The following is a 14195-nucleotide window of genomic DNA, read 5'->3' on the forward strand; positions in this document are numbered from 1 at the left end:
CAGATTCTGTGATCCCCCCCACAGCCCATCACCCCATCTCAGTCTGCTATCTGTGTGGGGCTAGCTCAGTGACGCTTTCTGTGATGGCTAAGGGGTGCACAGCCTGCAGTCCCTCTCCGACTCTTGTAGCAAGGGGTGTCTTGTGCTGGCCCTCTGCACCATGGGCGAATTTCACCCTGATGTTTGCCGGCAATGCTCAGAGGAAAGGAGGATGGATTCAGAGGTCTATTATTGAATGGAATGGTCAACCAAACAAAGGCAGAGAGCTCCTCCCCCCTTTCGTTGTCGGCCTCCTATGACGTGGATGGAATCTTCAAGGTTTCTCCGCTGGGGTCAGAACAGGCGTGACTCATTTTTGCCAGGCTTTTGCTTAAAAAGACCAATAAAATTAGCAGTGCTGGCAAGATGTCTTGGACATGGGAAGTACTCAGCCTCTGGCTTTGTGCCTCATGACACACCAGAAGCATGATGAGATCTGGGAACATATGCACCGTATCAAGTGTTAGTCTTTCCTTACGGATCAGTCTTTACTTATGGCTCTGTTCTTCCACTGTGGCATATGTGTAACTCCTCTTGACATTAATAGCCTTTACATGTGCATATAGACAAAAGAAATATGGACTAGTGCCTCCACAGTTAAAGCCTGAAAGATGCTTTCCATTTGAAGTTCTATTTCTGCCTTGCTCACAACAAAGCAAAGCAAGAAAATCTCCCTATGTAGTGATATTTTTTATTGACCGCTGCACAGTAAAACTTGCCTTAGGCAACCATCCAATGGACCAGTGAAATATTGGTTGCCTGTTAGAGAGGATCTTTAACTACTTGTCAACGAAAATTATACTGGGATCCTAGAGGATGCAATAAAGTTGTCCCCTAGGTTAAGAGTTTGCCAATTGGAGGTGATGCTTAGTGTAAGTGTCACTCAGCATATACATCACATGTGCTAATTTTCCGCAAATGATTCCTGATTTTCAGTGGACCTTAAGTCAGTCTTTAGCTGCTTAAAACTTTATTTCACACCAAGGTCTTTTGGCAACATGGAGTTGCTTGGAACAAATTAGCAGAAAGTTATTTTCAGGGATTCACTTAGGAGCTTGTGAATGGAATGTGACATTTTTAGCAAATGGTACAGTTTCTTCTTCTTTTACTGAATAGAAGGATGGTCGGGTGGTTAAGGCACGAGACTCAATTTCAGGAAATCTGGGTTGGATTCCTAGCTCTACTGCAGATTTGCAGTGTGACACTAGGTAAATCATTTAATTCCTCTGTGCCTTAATTTCCCATCTATAAAACGGGGACTTCCTCTTCCCATCTTGTCTATTTAGGTGTGAATTTTCAAAGGTGACCAAATCCCGTCACCTTTTAATGGGATTTGGGCATCTAAGTTTAGGTTCTTTTGGAAATACCAGGTTTAGCTTGCAAATTCTTCAGAGCAAGGACTATTTATATGGACAGCACCTAGTCCTGTTCTACCTTACACATGATAGCGTTTCAATCCTAGTGCTCAATACAATGGAATTAGTTTGTGTATTTGTGTGCACGCGACCAATTCATCTATGTACTGGTTGCATATTTTTAAGAAGGTGCTTACTCAAATGCACACATAAAATGTTTGCAAACCTCTAGCCACTTTTCCTGGCCCTTTATTTTGTAGATTCGATTATTCACACTGCTTTACTATGTGTGTTCTAGCTCGGTTTAGAAAACCTGATGGACTGGTGGATTGGGCCATTTTTCTCTTTACACATATAATATGGACTATTTCCTCCCTCTGGGCACTTGACTGTTTTAAATCAAGATATCTTTGTTCACAGAGACTAGGAAATATTCTTATAAAATGTCTTATTTCTTCCTTAAATTTATATAAATGTACTTTATTGGACAAGAGGAAAACATAACACGTAGCTTGTGTGGCTAACCCACTGTGTGATTAAGAATATAATATGCAGAACTTCCCCATAATAGGTCCCTTTATAAAAGACCATTGTTCTCTGGCTCCCAGCTCCATGCTAAACTCCCTTACACACTCTTCATTATACTTGTTCCCAAGATCAGACTCATAGGCAAGGAGCACGGCATATTACGGGACTGATATTGAAGGGGGTATGTTGATGAATGGAAGGGAAAACATGCTATATTGGTTTGGTTTCCTGTAAAATCAAGGCTGATACTGTAAGTCTGTCTATAGGTTCAGGACCAGTGCTATAAGGGCTTGATCCAAAGCCCATTAAAATCAATGGAAAGGCTCCCATTGATTGCAGTGGGTTTTTTATTGGTCCCTAAATGCAGAGCTCACAGCTGCATTGGATCCTTTATGGCACCCCAAAATAGAAGTTGACTCTTCACTCCTTGAGACATCTCTGCTGGCTCCTGGCATGACCCCTCCGGGAATTCTTTCCTGCTCCCTTGTGCAGTGGAGTCTGAGGCGTAGGGTTTGCTGTGCACATAAAAAATTCAAAGGGAAGCACCGGGGTGGACCTCAGCATGGGTGTAGTTGGGCTGCAAGCTAGGGAGGACATGAAGGCAGCAGGGGAGTGGGTATGGCTAAGGCTGGAGGAATAAGCTAGTCACTAATAACGAAGGGAGGTTATACCACCCGCAATGAGAAGAGCCCCAACCCCAGCACTTCTTACAAGTTGTCTGAACCTCTTGAGCTCCTCTCCTTCATGGCCCTGGTTGAAAGCTTCATGGGCCCACAGATTTCATAGTGCTGGCTCTGTTCAGAGTCACAGTGCATTATACCATATAACTGTTATGTTCTGCAACAGTACACATTAACTGCCCAACTGCTCAATAAATAAGGTAAGACAACGTTGCCAGCATCTTATAACTGAGCAAAAGTTTATGGGGCATTGGCTAATGCCTTAGGTTGATATCTTATCTTTTGTGCTAAGAAAAAAAAAATCTCTAACTGAAATCCAGAATCATTTTTATAGTCAGCAAATATGGTGCACTTGGATCCTTTGTGAAAAATGGTTTTAGCTTGAAATATATTACTCCAACATAGGATATAAAAGAAAAACAAGGGCTTATTGTTGAAGGACACAGTGTAATTAATAGTTCTATTTTACTGTGTTAAAGGTGCTAAAATAAGATCAATATAATCAAGTCAAAGTACAAACGTTATCGCCAACCCCAAACATTACAAAATCATGAGCCAGGAGCCAAAAACCATCAGATTGGCCTAAAAGTCATGTTTTGTTTTGCTCTGAAATACATTTTGGGTTCTTTTTATTTGCCTTTTATGTTTTGAGCCTTTAGGGTGCATGTGGATCATATTTCTCAACTTTTCTATGCCAGCTTTTCTAAACCGGTTGTGAATCTGCTATATCTATCTATCTATTTATCTATCTATCTATCTTGTTGGTTTATAGAAAATTCTGTTTGGGATAATCTTTAGGAGGGCGTAGAGGTTAATGTGATATGCAAAACCCCGAGGAGCACCAAACATTCAATTCCATGGAGTTACACCATGGATAAATTTGGCCCAATCTATGAACTAAAAAAAAAGTGAAATTTTAAAACAATAATTGTAATGACAAGTAGGGTTTTCTATGTTATGAGGGTCCTTTCCAGAAGATAGTTTAAACTTTATGCCTGTGCTGCATGTGTTCAAAGGTAAATCTGACCACAGCCCATGCGGTACATAAACAAGCCATATTTTTAAGCACAGTGTGAAAGGTGGGGGCTGACATTCCCACTATCAGTGTTTCATGCATGAGTTATGAGCCATCGTAAAACGTTTTCATATTGCAACAATGAAAACTGAAGCTGCTCTGTGGTCGTCTTGTTTGCGCTGATAGCTAACTGAGCATTCTTTGTTATGTTTAGTTGTGGAAAAAAGGGGAATTAATTTACTAATATTTTTGGATTCTGACATTACTTCTTGTAACTTTCTGGCAAAGAAAGAACATTTTCTACAGTTGTGTATGGAGTTACTGGATAAAGATATTAAATATTAGCTTATGGGGAGTTGCAATGGTTTTAAATGTTCAGAACGGTTCAAGGAGTTCTGGATGGGCTGAGCTGAGTTGTCCATGGAACAGCTAAACAAGTAGCTTCACTCAAACTGAGAAGCTTTCAGGAAATATGGTACTATGTATTTTAGTTAGTCTCCACCATAATGTTTTCCATACAGTCTGTTCTCATGAGGGCTTTTTCAGTTTCTTTAACTAGTTTGTTCAGGATAAGGCTGGGTGTTGAATCTGTTAGGATAAAGTCAGAGGTCTACCAGGCATTCTTTCCAATTCAAAACATATGAAATTAAACAAAGACACACAGCATGAGTAATACAAATAAAGCAAAGACAGAGGTCAGCTTAGAGTCTTGTTTATTAAACAATAAATTTGATATATTTTATTTAGAGGACAAGTATCCCTTACGGGTTCTTTGATATAGCATAGCTGGGTGGAGACACCATACATATTACCTCTTTCTCTGTCAGGAGGCAGCTCTCTCGTGGTTTTTGATAAATACTTCAGATTTAGGCCCTGATCCTGAAAGGTGCTGTATTCTCTGAACTTCCATTGGTTTTGCTGGAATCACCTCATAGAATTTTAGTCCATTATCTGTAGCAAATGTGCAATACATTGAGGATGGATAAAAAGGGATTGGTTTTGGCTGTGCAAAACATCATTGGTTACGTTTTGAAAAATCTAAACTGGGGAGGTTCTGATCTGGTTTCACTTTATCCACCCTCTCAAAGCTTGGTGTTTGGATAAATGGTTCTGACTGTGGTTCACTTCTGTTTTAAACAGAGGTGTAAAATCAGCAGTGGCTTTGGTTTTGAAAAACCTTATCAGCCCAGTTTTTGTTTTAAAAAAGCAAAACCAAGGTTGGTTTGGATCCAGATCCAACCAGTTCCAGTTCCAGCCCCTCTCTACCATAAACCGCCGAAATGCATTCTGAAGTGGGTTGGCAGATGCACATGTAATTGGAGTTCAGAAGATCTGGGTTCAGAAAATAGTAGTAGGCCACTGTCATCAAAATACATGTTTAGCTGGGGAAGGTGCAGGGGGAGGAGTGGTAACATCAGTCCCAGAGCCATTTGAAATGAATCTATTGAATAGCATCATAGGAAGCTATAATTTGAGTTTAGCCCTATTGGCATTTCTTATAATTGAGTATTTAGAGCCTGGGAATTCTGGATTCTAGTCCTGATAGTATCACTGATTCTGTATTTGACCTTGAGAAAGACATTGAATTGCTCTGTTCTTCAGATTCCCTGCCTGTGGAATGGGACTAATAATGCTTCCTTGCAGGGGTATTGTGAAGCTTAACGAATTACAGTTTGAAAGGCACTTTGAGATGACCAACATCCATATGGGAACAGTGTATTCAAAACGTATGAGTGAGAGATTGTTATTTATGCTGTGACTTTTAATGATGTCCATGAGAAAAGTCACAGATAGTAAATATCAATTCAGAGTTTCCTCACTTCTGCTTTAAATTGTTCCATAAAGCATGAAGATCACAGCTGGGATTTTCAAAGAGGCCTAAGGGATTTTCAGTGGCAGTTGGGCGCCTAACTCCTTTAGGCTCCTTTGAAACTTCCAGATGAGGTTATCCCTGTATACCAGTGTTTCTCAAACTGGGGTCGCCGCTTGTGTAGGGAAAGCCCCTGGCAGGCCGGGCCGGTTTGTTTACCTGCCCCGTCTGCAGGTCCGGCCGATCCAATTGGCTGCAGGCCAATGGGAACTGCTGGAAGCGGCGGCCAGTATGTACCTCGGCCCGCGCTGCTTCCCGCAGCCCCCATTGGCCCAGAGCAGTGAACCGTGGCCAGTGGGAGCCGCGATCGGCCAGACCTGCAGACGGGGCAGGTAAACAAACCAGCCCGGCCCGCCAGGGGCTTTCCCTACACAAGCGCCAACCCGAGTTTGAGAAACACTGCTGTATACCTAGCAAATTTAAACATTTTCAAACGGGTGGTCAGGGGATGGAGGTGATTGACCCTTTAATTGTCACAATAAACAACAACATATGAAATACCCCGATGAAACAACAACAAAAGCATCAAGCCAAATTGCACAGTCAAGGGGCCCGATTCTGTTGCCCTCAGCACCTTGCAGTTCCCATGCTGATTTCAAAGTCAGTGGCACAGGGGTATTGACAGGGGCGGTTCCAGACACCAGTGCAGCAAGCGCATGCCTGGGGCGGCAAGCTGCGGGGGGCGGTGTGCCGGTCGCTGTGAGGGCGGCAGTCAGGCTGCCTTCAGCGGCATGCCTGCGGGAGGTCCGCGGGTCCCGCGGTTTCGGCGGCAATTCGGCGGCGGGTACACCGAAGGCGCGGCACCGGCGGACCTCCCGCTGGCATGCTGCCGAATCGGAGTAACCAGCGGACCTCCCGCAGGCGCGCTGCTGAAAGCCGCCTGACTGCTGTCCTTGGGGCAGCAAAATACATAGAGCCGCCCCTGGGTATCAAGGGAAGAATTGGGCCCGGTGGATGGCATGAGTGTAACTGAGAACACAGTTTGGATCTCTGTCATTTGTAGAGGATTTGATGCTTCCCCCCACCCTGTGTTTTTCCATGAACATGACAAAAATGCATATAACTGCTCAAAGAAACAACCACCTTTGCAAAGGCTCAATAGAGGGGTCAGTCTATTTTCTGTCCTGTGCTTCACAATATTGTTATGAGCTAGGTGAAACATTGTTTTTGGCTGAGGTGAAACCCAGTTGAGATTGGTAGTTGTGAACTCACCCTTCTATTAACATAACTGTAAGCATAAGACCCATCGAAAACAAAAGGTGCGGGTGAGCCCACCCAAGACTTTTGGCTGAGGACTGTTTTGAGTAGTGGTGTGTGTGCATGTGAAAGAAGAGAGATCACACAGAAACTGAGGTCAGACAGAACAGATGAGGGAGAGAAACAGCCTGAAGGAGCAGCTGAAAGCCCGGTAGCTGACTCTGGAAGACAACTGGAAAGAGGTTTTTAGGTCAGAGGTGCAGGCTGGAACGAGTGCTCTTGGTGCTGTGAGCAAAAGAAGCTGTTGCCTGCAATTTGATTCCTTCTGTGTTCAGAGACACAGGACTTTGTACATTCTTTGTAAATAAACAAAACTGCATCAAAGAAATACCTGACTATCACCAATTTCTACTCCCAGCTGGAACACACCCAGGGCCCCAAACTTTGACTAGCTGCTCAGGTAAAAAAGAAGCAACAATATTTTACTTTTGGGGGGGTGCACACCTTAGAACTAATATATACATCTTTGGTGCTTTTACAATGAGTTGATTCTGTTCAGCCTCACCAGGTATCAGGGGGAGGGGGAGAGGAACTGAATTTTCAAACTGATGACACATTTATACCAGAATTCTAACTTTATAATATTATTGTATCATTTGACTTACATGTATACTTTGGAATGTTTATAACAACTGTAAATCATAGGCAAGACCAGCCAAAAGAATTCCATGCAACATTCCAAGCACAACTTGTAAAATAAACACAACAATCACAGAGGAACAACAGGGAAACGTAACAGCTCCAGAGCAGATGGGAACACAGGACAAAGCCTTCAGTAAAATTTGTATGAAGACTAGATACATGCAAGAAGATTTTTTTTTCCACATTGCCATCTATATTCTACCTTTGCTCTGCGCTAAAGACTTCAAAGAACAATGTTTTATCTAGCCAGTATGAACCAAGTATTGTACCTGTGGGAGAAATGACATAGCTGACAATACAACGCTTGTTGGTAATATCAGTTAGCAGCACTGTTCCCTTCTTTTATGTGACATCCCAAGTTTCTTGGAAATATCTTTCTTCCTCTGTGTTATGTGACTGTTGAAAAGCCATCTCAGTACAGTAACATGACCATGACCCCTAACCAACTTGCCTTCCAAGGCACCTAAAGAAGAATAAAAATTTACTAATTCCTGAACCATAAAATTCTGTGGCTGATTTCTAACCCATTAACCTTCATTTTTCCTTTTGAGGTTTATGGTCCTTTTATGATTTGGCCAGTGAATTGTAAAATAAACATTTAAATGCATTCTAGCCAGATAACAATCTCATCATTAAAACATCTAGGTTACTTTGTTTGAAGTTAGTCACTATAAAACTCTTTTGGATTCATCAGCACACTTAATAATACCTGTCTTGTTCTCCATGAAATGGGCAATGTAACGTGATACACCCAATGACTTTATTCCTTTGGCTCCAGTAAAAATGATTGCAAAACTTTTTGTAACTTCCCTTCTCCTTCAGGGCAAAAGGCTGAAGTAGAGTCAAGTCAAAAGCTAAATCAATTGTACCATCAAAAGTTAAAAATTAAGCAGGTTCTGAGACCAGAAGCATGTTGAGATTGAAGTAATAGAATGTCATGTTTGTCTAGTCTTATTATGCTAAAAAAATGCACTTCAAAAGCAAGTACAATACAGTAACATGGTGAAGGCAGAAATATATCAAAACAACTCCAAGGACAGGAATCTGTTTGAATATTTGTCAATGGAAAGACTCCCACTGACTTCAACAGATTTTGAATCGGTTCCCAGTAAGCTATTAACACATTTCGGTTGAGCAGTGTGGAAGTCTTAAGGGCCTGATTCAAAGTCTGTTGAAGTCAGTGGGAGATTTTCCATTGACTCCAGTTCAGGCCCCTAGGGGATGTCTACACGACAGCCGGGACTGAGCTTCCCAGCCCAGGTAGACAGACTTGTGGTGTGGACATTACGGCTCGGGTTGCAGCTCAGGCTATCAAGCCAGTGTGACCTCCTTCAGGCTTGAGAACCTGAGCTGCAGCCCGAGCGGCAACATCCACACGGCTATTTTTAGCATCTTTGTCCCTGGGCTGGGAGGTTCGCTCCCAACTGCAGTATAGACATACGCAGATTGATCAGAGCAGCCAGCAAGTGTTGCTTCTCAGTTTAGTCATGGTTCCCAAACACAGTGGAAAGGTCAGTGAAGAAGGATCACTCGGCTGGACCTCCCTTCTCTGGTGCCAATCCTGCAAGCGCTTCTGCAGGCACTTAATTTTATGAGCGTAGCCCCACCGTGGTCAATGGGACTGCCCACGTGCTTGACTTTAAGCATGTGAGTAAATGTTTGCAGGATCAGGGGCCAATACCGGAACTCCCACTAAAGGCAGTTTTGATGGTAAATGGCTGGAATGGGCCAAAATTGCACACATCACCAGTAGGCAGGACTGGACCCAGAGGGCTATCTTGGGCTGTAGGAGCCAGTCACATTATGTAGAATACAAAGCCAGTTTAAGACACTGGAAGGCAGAGAGTATAATCAGCAGGAGTCTGATGTTGCTTTTTGCACAGTGAAGGTGGGAAAAAGCTCCTTGTGCAGCAGAATTGATCCCTTTAAATCCAACATTAGTATGTACCATTGCAAAGCTTTCCTCTCTGTCAGGTTCATAATCCACAAAGAAAATTTCCCTGGAGCTTCTATAATGTCTCCTCTGTTGTTGCACTCAACAATAAAAAGATCTAATTGTAATAAATTCCTTCCTGTCTATTTAACCAAAAATCAAATGGGTTTAATCAAACTTGCACATGCAAATGCTCATTTTTTGAGTACAATATAAGAGCAGCCTTTGGCCTTTCCATTTGAAAAACACATCCCAACATTAACATTATAGTTACAACACACTCCAAGAAAAGCCAGGAAATCCAATTTTAAAGCAGACATTTCGTCCTTAACTACTGTTGCTTTTATGTTTCTTCTCTCTTAATGGCATGAGTTCAGGCTAGCAGGAGCGCTGCCAGCTTTTCTGCCGCCCTAGGCGCTGCCGAAATACCGCTGCGGTCGCCGTCCCCCAAATTGTAGTGCCCTAGGCGACCACCTAGGTCGCCTAATGGGTTGCGCCCACCCTGGAGGCTAGACTCGGAGTGTCATTTTAAGCAGAGGGACTCAACTTCAAACAGACATCTGGATAGACATCTTAAGTTAATGTGTATAAGTACACTCTAAGGGCCCAGCTGCCATTGAAGGCAATAGCAAAACTCGCATTGTCTTTCATGGTGAAGGAGCATTTGAAAGTAATATCTGGGATTCCATTGTATTAAGTAGGAATTAAAGACAATTAAATAATAATAATAATTAATAATAATAAAGGCTATCTTAAGGGAGTTTGCCTCACAGCATCCTCTTGTGTTTATCTTCTGTCGTCCTTAACTCTCACTTTTCTGGCTTTCCTGTTAGTATTTACAATAAAATTATTGCAACATAGTTCTTGTGTTTAATATTCCCTGTTTCAAAATATGAAATTGCAGCTAACTCCCTGGATCCTTCTGGGATAAACACAGAAACGGTTTTACTTAACAGCTGCTATATATTATATTAATTATTATTATAATATATTACATCATATCTAATTACAGCTCTATTACAAGTTTCCCTAAAACCTAATATCATACTCTGAACTTGTTTACAGCAAAACTAGAAATAGGCCAAGAAAGAAAGATCAAAATGTTCAGATCCCAACATGAGGCCAAACTTACTCAATGCTCAAACCCAGCATTTAGATTCACTCCTTCTAAAGAAATGGGCCAGCTGCAAAGTTTTGATGAGGTAGCACAGTGATTTGTGTAGCATTATACATAGAGACATAATCTTTTCAGGCCAGATTTCAACTGGTATAAATCCAGATGAGGATATGCTTTCCCTTATGCCCCCATCCTCTCTATAAAATTGTAAAATAGAGAGAGATTAGAGCAGAGCAAATGATTTGCAGTGAATAATTAAATCAGTTAAGCAAAGCCAAGCAAATGAATTTTGATGTGTGCGAACACTGGCAGACATTTTATTGCAGTAATCTTCCTGCTCTGTTTATGACATATAGCAAAAAACCTGGTGCACAAGACAGAGAACTTTTGGAACTGCTTGCAGTCCCTGAACATAGATGAAAGCTGAGCTCCTTTGAAACCTTGAAGACACAGGGCTAAACTCTGCTCTCATGCCTCTCCATTGAAGTGGATTGCACAGGTGGGTGTAAAAGCCATGTTTGACCCTCAAAGAAGCTGACAGAGTTTCTTTGGCATCATTTTATGAAAACATTAACTACAAATCTCAAACCCACCTTTGCTTCTTTTTATTCCTCTCAAGCTTTCTCAAACAGCTACTTGGCTAGGCAGAACTATCAAACTATGGCCCTGTGGCCACAAAGCCTTCTGCACAGGAGGAACATTTCTTATTAGGGTAAATCTGCTTTGTGTGTAAGTCTTTGCGGGATCAGTCCCTTAGTCAGTAAAGATGTTTTACGGGATAAAATAAAGACAATCAAGGTAGTTATCCCTGTCCATGTATTAATATTTCTACATGTCTTTGCTTTACAGCTATGGTATTAGGTAGCTTGGCCAACTTTTTAAAAATGTTACTATTTCTTGACAAAATGTCAAGTAAGTTTTCAGGGGGGAATACTTCATAACTAAAGTATGTTTTCCTAAGGGCAATAAACCACGAATAAATGTACTTTTCCCCCCATCCGGTCTTTGAGCCAAAACCTTCACAAGTTTTTCAGAGACATAAAATTTTAGGTGTTTTTCAGCACTAGGGTGAACTTGGGTGGCAGTGAACTAAAGCTGGGCAAATATTATACATCTAAAGGGGGGAGATTTTTTCTGGCATTGCATGGGGCTAAACCCTTAGTTTTCTATGCATAATGTTAAAGGGAATTGCTTAAGACATCAGGAAACTTTTGCCCATCCACTGTATCGCTTCTACCGCTTCAGACCCATGGAAGGCTGCTCCACCTGGAAAGAAAACTTTTTCAGTGACATGGTAAGAGGAATAAAAAGTCAAACTTTCAATTACTTCTCTATCTGACAAATGCTTGGCTAGCATATATGCTGCTTTGTGATACCAGAAGAACGTGAAGTGAACTGAAAACAATGAATCGGTCAACACAGATTTAATTTGATCTTAAGCTGCAGTGGTCTCACGGAGTTTTCATTTGCTGAACATGAGCGGTGTGGTCCAGTGGCTAGGGCCCTGGATTGGGATTCAGAAGACTCTGCTAGGCCAATGTAAGAGGCAATTGGTTTTTCATAATGATTGATAGCAGTGGTGAGCTGATGGAACCGCACATTTGGTTTGGTAACTTTAAATCCTTAGCAGGGTGTTCAGGGTGTGGACACTTTTTGCTATTCTAAAATAAAAGACTGATTTGCTATGTGACTGGTGAACAAGTCACTTCCCTCCTCAGAGCCTCTGTTTCCCCTGCCACTCTTTGTCTATCTTGTACATTTAGACTAAATTCTTCAGGTCAGGGACTCTCTCTTGCTATGTGTTTGTACAGCTCCTCGCACAATGGTGCCTCACTCTTGTTTGGGCCTCTAGGCACTGCTGTCTCTTGCCAGAGGGGTGTAATTAAATGACTTTAGTTCCCCAGGACCCTCCTTGCTTCCACAGCCATATCCACTGTACATTTGTGGAGGGAAGCCTGGCAAAGGGACATGTGGCAAAGTGAATCCTGCAGAATGTGTGGTAAAGTGAAATCCAGTGCAAAGAAGCAACCGTGATTGCAAGTTGTAAAAGAAAGGACTAGTTTTAATCATGGATGAATCTTCACAAATAAGGAAGTGAAGAAGGGAAGTAAAAGTAAAGCTTAAAGTGAAGCCGATCAGCTTTTCGTATGATTGGAATATACTACACTAACGAGGGCTTGTCTACATGGCGTGTTCCTGCACACTAGTTGGCGTGTAACTTCTAGTGTGCACCAGTGCATCGGGCACTAACTGTCCATATGGACCCTGCTGGCTCACAATAAAAGTTCCCTAGTGCGCATTGACAGAGTCCCAACAGCACCATGTCACTGCACATTGGGGAACTTTCAGGACATGCCAGTAGGGGTCACACAGACAGTCAACATGTGACACGCTGGAGTGCACTTGAATTTACATCCCAGCTGGTGTGCACTAATGCACAGACAACTTTCAGACATCCAGAAATGCTAACATGCCCAGTGTACATACATGTATTATTTGTCTAGGAGTTATCAAACTAACATAACCTTTTTATAATATCTTGTGGGCTTTGTAGGGAAAAAATAATTGCTCTGATATCAGAAGTTCTTTTTAGGGATTAGAAAGTCCCTCCCCCGCCCCCAAAGAGAAAGCTGCTTCTTGGATGATGTGACATAAGGAAATTTGTTATATACTTCACAGTATACTTTTGGTGGTTATCAGTGTTCTAGGCATTTATATGGCCCCCATCACTGAACCATCTGGGCACCCATATTTAATGGGTTCATCCTCACAACACCTCTGTGAGGTAAGGCAGTGCTATACCCCACACGTAACAGATAGGGAATTGAGAGGTTAAGTAACACATCCAGGGTCACACAAGAAGGCTGTGGCACAGCAAGGAAGTAAACCCAGGTCTCCAAAGTTCCAGGCAAGGACCTTCCTCCGCCTCCTCATTTGACTCTCCTTCCTTTCCTAGAGCTAAATTACTTTGTGATGTGATGTGGAGCCAAAATGTATCCATTTTGAAGCCATGTTACAGTACAGGGGAAGTCTGCAACATATGGCTTTGATCCTACTCACACTGAAATCAATGACAAGACTCCCATTAATTCAAATGGGAGAAGAATTGCTCCTTATGTTACTGCTCTTAAGAGTTTGCCTCTACTCAAACCTGATTCAAGTATTCTTAAATCTAAGTGGGATAGCTCTGCCTCTTGAGCTAGGAGAGATTCTTCATTAGCTCCTCAGTTATCAGTAAAAAGAAGAACAGGAGTACTTGTGGCACCTTAGAGACTAACAAATTTATTAGAGCATAAGCTTTCGTGGACTACAGCCCACTTCTTCGGATGCACAGTAGCTCTAAAAAAAGAAATCTCTAGCAATCTTCTACCCTCATAAAGGTGAATGCATCTTGCATTTTCAACATTGTAGCACAGCTCAGGGCTGTGAGCACACAATGACCATGTGTGTGACTTGTGTACCTGTCCAGCACTCGCTACACAGTATTAGCAAGTACATTCTGCACTCCTTGCACTGACTGTCACTTACTCATCCAAGTAGTCCTATTGACCTCAGTGGGACTTTTTGCATGAGTAAGCACTACTCAATGTGAGTAAGGGCTGAAGAATCTGTCATTAAGAAAGGAAAGAATCTGGGGAAAAGTTAGAAAAATAACTAAGTTTATTAACTGTAAGAAATTAGTACAACTAAACTCAGGTGAAACTGCAGAAGATAAGATAGTTCCAGTGTTCTCCAACTGCATAAAACAACCACCTCCAC

The sequence above is a fragment of the Trachemys scripta genome, chromosome 12 (assembly GCF_013100865.1).
Source record: "Trachemys scripta elegans isolate TJP31775 chromosome 12, CAS_Tse_1.0, whole genome shotgun sequence".
Taxonomy (NCBI): domain Eukaryota; kingdom Metazoa; phylum Chordata; order Testudines; family Emydidae; genus Trachemys; species Trachemys scripta.